This window comes from Python bivittatus, unplaced genomic scaffold, assembly GCF_059951505.1.
Source record: "Python bivittatus isolate LINGU-HERP-01145 unplaced genomic scaffold, Pbiv_v1 ctg000020_np1212, whole genome shotgun sequence".
NCBI lineage: Eukaryota > Metazoa > Chordata > Lepidosauria > Squamata > Pythonidae > Python > Python bivittatus.
Window position 1 is genome coordinate 8,471,053 of NW_028277030.1, and position 6,000 is coordinate 8,477,052.

Sequence of the window (6,000 nt, forward strand, 5' to 3'; positions counted from 1 at the left end):
GGCATCAAGATGTTTGCAGCCCAGGTGTGAATGAATGAGAAAGAAAGAGGAGCATCTGATAAGCCAAGATAAAATTAACACCCTGAACCTGGTGAAGCCACCAGTGTTATTGGCCTGAAACAAGCAGCAGGAGGCAAGGATGTGTCAGTGTGGTAGCCCAGAGGCACACTGGTTTGCAGCCATTTTCTCTCCACACAAAATGGTGGAAACTAATTCTGTGAAATGAGTAAGAGCAGCAATGTTCAAATTTTTCCCTCATGGGATTCTTTCTGTATCCTTTCTATATTCTGGTCATTGTACATGACCATTTGAGTATACCATTTGGATTCACTGGGATGCCTGGCCAGGCCTATGGGGTGTTTTTATGGCTCTGTCTGGACTTCAATAGCAGTCTCCAAATGCACCAAAGACTTCCCAGTCCACAATGCCCTGAGCACAGTATATTGCCTTCCCTTGCAGAGCTGAAGATCTCCTGATAGAATTCCAAAGTGCTCCTAGCCATGGGGTCAGGAGCAGCAGTAGAAAGTGTGTCCATTGACGGCTCCCTTGATACCAGCCAGGTTCTCTATCCCATCAGACTTCACCATTCATTGCTCAGCCTATGTCCTAGCGCAGGGTTCCTCAACCTCAGCAACTTTAAGATGGGTGGACTTCAATTCCCAGAATTCCCCAGCCAGCATGGCTGGCTGGGGAATTCTGGGAGTTGAAGTCCACCCATCTTAAAGTTGCTGAGGTTGAGGAACCCTGTCCTAGTGTAATTCTCAGAAAAGAAAAATGGTGGATGGTTGAGAACCTGTGTTTGAACACATGCCCGCCTACTCAGAAAAAAAGACAAAATTAATCCTGAGATTGGGCAATCTCCCCAGCTCACTTTCCATTAAATGGGCATTCTGTTACTGGGCATGCTCACCATGTCAGCCATTTTCTGAGGACGCCTATTTCATGCTCATAGAATTCCAGATGTGCCCAGGAGTACAAATGGTAACTTTGCCTACCAAAGAATACTTTGGTATCCTCCCATATTTATCTTGGGAATTACAACTCCCATGAAGATATACAAGTTTAATATACAGCATTACCCAAAGAATATTCACACGCTTGTTCCAATATTGTAATGACTGAAACTGTCCTCTAGTCACTTTCTACCTGCAGAATGCCCACTTCTAGGGGAAAAAAACAATGAAAATGGAAGTCCCTTGCAATATTGAAGAGCTTCAAGCTGACTTAAGATTGCTTTGGAGGACATAATAGTTGGGTAAGCGAAATACGAATTGGCCTACTCTGTTTCTTGTTTACTCGAGTCCTCCCCATCCTGCCCCCCATCAACTAAAGGATCTGAATTCTTCAGAAGGATATTCATCCCAGGAAATTGTTGGAAGGACTCATAATCTTTCACTCAGTACCATCCTTGCCCCTAGATATCTGGGGAATTCTGGGAGTTTCAGTCCCAATGCATCCAAAGACCTCCAGGATGGTGAAAGCTGCCCTAGGTTCCCTTCATGCTATCGGTATTATTTGTGGGGTGGGGTGGGGGGTGGACAGTTGTCGAGATCCTGTGCTTTAGCCCACCCTGAAACAGAGGAATGTGAATGGTTTTGAGACTCAATCCTCAATCCAGCCGATGATGGTGGTCTGAGGGGAAGTTCTTCCTGTAGATGCACATGGGAAGTCTAAGCAGAGCAACTGCAAATCTTTAGCACTGTTAAAACAAGGGATGCTGTTTAAAGAGTTTCCCCAGCTCCGTGCCTTGCTGTGCTTTTCCCCGTGGGGCAGTGCAATCACTGCCTTTAACTTCTTTTCAAGAATGATGATCTGCTGAAGGAGGGAAGAAGACCCCATATATACATCCTTGCCTAGCAACAGGGCCACAAGTGTAATGGAAGAACCATATGTCAAAAGACGAATTGCCTATAATGAGAACTGCGGCATTTGGGGGCAGTGCAATGGGACAGATACGCAGCAGCTGTGGCTTCCTGAAGCGCCAGCTCATTGAGCAAGCTGAACTTAAACATATTTCCCAGAACTGCACAACAATGAATAGCCATATTGTTCAAGATTACAGTTAGGGGCTGACCTCCTCCCTTGCCTGGGTGCAGAGGGAGGAAGATTTCTCTCAGCTTCTTGGGCAGAAGTGGGGGATTCCTGGCTAGTCTATCACAGCCAGCCCCAGGGGAGGGAGGTCGAAGAAAAGCAGTCCGGAAGGAAGTTGTGCAGGATAAACAAAGAGACAGCCTCAGGAAAGGACTTCAGACGGGCAAAATGGGCTATCTGCTGTGAATCTACTTAAATCCCACCTACGTTCACCCATTTCCGGAAAGGAATCATCATCATCATCATCATCATCATCATCATCATCATCATCATCTTCGCTATCATCATAAAAAAAACAAGCAGGCGAGACAGTCTAAAAATGTCCGCAGCATGGTTCTATATATGCAGACAGCCTTCTAATCCAGTGTATTCCTTTGGTTATTTATTGATTCGTATAAATAGAACATTTTCAGAATATGCGGGTCTAAGTTTATTAGGAATTCCCATTTAGAAAATGTCCCCCCCCCCGTTCAAGCTTGAAACATAACGCCTTTGAGAACCGATGCAGCACAGTATTGTGACTACAAGTAAATAGGTTGATTGTGCATAATTGATAGAGTTGCAAAATTGGGCTTTTCTTGGCAGGGTGTCTTTTTTTTTTTAATCAGGCATTGACAGAATTATTGCTCCATTTCCCAATGTATCTCACCAAAGAACTGGGCAAGCACTAATAAGTCAAATGGCACGGTGCAGTTTTAGGCTGTCTTTCTGCTGTGTTTTATGTGCATCATAGTGGGCAGGGGACGGGCATTGCATCCAAATTTGATACAGCCATTGTACATGTAAGCAAGAGAGCTCTGGCAGACAAATAAATTCCAAACCACTCTTTCAGATGTTAGCATTACAATATAACGCTAGAAGAAACTAGAAATGAGTATTTTAAACTCATTTTACTGTTATTGTAATTAGGCACAAATCACAAAACTAACATCAGTGCCCATGGTCAATTCCTTAAAAATGATTTCCATCCTTCCTCTTCCTCTTCCTCTTGATCTTTGAACAAGATTACTGTTGTCCCACACGAAGTTAGGATAACCTTTGATTCAACATGGCATATTGTCTCCAGTGATGGATGTGAACCTGGACAGACACATGTTCAGTTCATAGGGATGTAATAATTTTGTTCACTTTAGCCTGGCAGTATTCTCAGAAGGATAAAATGGAATAATCCCAAATATGATATCATGAACTAATTGGAATATAAATGGTTGCTTGGAATACAAGTTTTGCTCATTTGGCAGCAGCTGGTAAAAATCTAAATGGGTTAAAATGCTCCAACCTACAGGTAGAATTCCTTGATAAATAACTAAATAAAAAGTATAACCTTTTTCATATTCATGCGTAAGCTTTTTCCTTCTTTTTCATTTCAAAATTGTTAGTAATAACTAAATGTTCATTGGTTATTCTGAATGCAGCAAAGCCAGATGAATTCCATCTTATTGGAAGAAGGAGAAGAAAAAGGGTAAGGATATGTCTGCAGAACAGGTCTGCTGCAAGGTGAACTGCACAGCAAAGGGCAGAAGACAGAACAGTTTTGAGTTATTTTGACAAGCAGCTATCTATAGGCAGGAAAAGTTGCAACCACAGATGCCGAAGACAAGATGCACACTGCAACACTGGATGAAAGGAGAACGCTGATCGTGTGGCCCTTTCAAAGCCCTAATACTTCAGAGATACATTCGGTGGTTTCTGATTTGGCATTAGTGGGGAGGGGTTACAACTGGACAGTCTTTCAAGGCAGTCTTGCTACTCTCTCCTCTCAAGCTTGCCCTTAATGAAATCAAGAAGACGGGAGGGCATGCTCTGGCAACCTATTAATCTTTACAGTAAAAAGCTATTGTGGGTATAAATCACAGCATATTGTGGATCTATTCAAATTATAGTTTTGCCATTGGCGTTGAAAGGGAAATGTATCCATCTGTGGATCACTAGGCTGGAGTGCTTACAATCCCCTATATGAGGTTCATGGGAAGGGAATCAGGTGAAATCTTTCCCGAGACTGGGGTGGAATGGGACCTAAGAAGGAGCTGGTTGGTGGTTTCCTTACTTCTTTCCTTGGACATATGGCTGGCCTCTACATCTCAAAGCTGAATTCCAAAGATAGCAGGCTGAAAGACTTGGTTTGGCTTGTCTCTGTAATGATTTTAGGTCGGCCATAGCAGCATTCAGAAAGTCTTCCTCAGTGCTGGATCCTTGTATGGTAGGGTTGAATAGACTTCTGGCTCATAGGATCCACCAACAGAGATCTACCCACTAAAGCCTCATTAAAAAAAAAAAATGCTTAGATTGCAATGTGATGCCAAATCATAAATTATGAATTGCAAAGGACAGTTCATGGGTACACACATTATGCTAAGTTAGAACCAAACAACCCATCTGATGGGTTAATGTGTGTGAGCCCAAGACATGAGAAATTCCCAAAAGCTGAAGTGTCCATGACAGTACTAAGTTGGGCTTCCACACTCTCACTAGAAAAAGTAGGGAGCAGAGAAAGTTTTGCCAATTCCTTCTTCCCCAGTTGCCTCGTGGCACTTCTCCATAAATGTATTGTTCAAACATTTTTTGATATTTTCTGGATTGGTTGTCTATTAACTTACTCAACAGGCCATCCACAGGTGATCCTGATGTCTTACAGCAGTTTCCTCGGCTGCCAGTCTTGGATGCCCTAGACCTGCCTCCTTCTATTGATGAGATCAAGAAAGCAATCTCACAAGATGAACTCAAATAAAGCAACAGGGCAGGATGGCATTCCTGCTGAGATCTACAAAGCACTAGATCCAAACCCCTTAAAGGCATCCCAAGACATTCTGAAAGACATCTGATTCACAGAGGAGATGCCTAACAACTTCTGCATGCCCTCATCCTCGCTCTCTATAAAAACAAGGGAAGCAAATCAGACTGTGGAAACTACAGGAGTATCTCACTACTGTCCATTGCAGACAAGATTTTTGCTCACGTTCTCCTGAACAGACTTGTTGCTGTCTTGGAAAGGAACCTCCTGGAGGCGTAATGTGGCTTTTGGCCAGAAAAAGTACAGTAGACATGATATTTGCCATGAGGAAAGTCCAGGAGAGGTGCATTGAGCAGAACAAGTCTCTTTACTCTGTATTTATTGACCTGACAAAGGCATTTGACACTGTAAACAGGGAGGCTTTCTGGATCATCTTGAGATGTTATGGACACCCAAGGAAATTCGTGAGGTTGTTTCAGCTGCTTCATGATGGAATGACAGGATAGGTCCTTTACAGTGGTGATATGTCAGCTGCATTTGCCATTTCCAATGGGGTGAAGCAGGACTGTGTTTCAAGTCTTGCTTCACCCCTTCAAGTTCAAGTTTCAACCCAAGTCCTGTTCAATCAGTTCTTCATTTGCATGTTGACATGTGCTGTCCAAGGTCTGAAGGAGGAAGTGTGCATCAGGTACTGATTGGATGGCTCTCTCTTTGACCTTTGCTGCTTGAACACACGGACAAAGTGGCTCCATGCAGTCATTCAAGAAACCCTCTTTCCTGATGACTGGGTCTTTGTGCACTTCTAGTCGATGCTGAACAAATTCTCAGATGCTGCTATGCTCTTCGGCCTGACCATCAGCCTGAACAAGACTGAAGTACTTTACCAGCCCATGCCAAATACCAATCCTATAGAACCAAAAATCACTACTGACAACACCCACCTGACAAATGTAAACAGCTTCAAATACTTGGAAATATCATCTCCAATGATGGGTCTTTGGACAAAGAAATAAACTCCATGATCAGCATGGCCAGCCAGGCCCTGGGGCGGCTGCATATTAGAGTGCTCAATCAACACAATGTCTGCATCTCCGCAAAACTGAGTCTACAGAGCTGTGGTTATCCTTTCTCTTCTATATGGATGTGGGTCCTGGAGACACATCAAACAACTGGAGAAA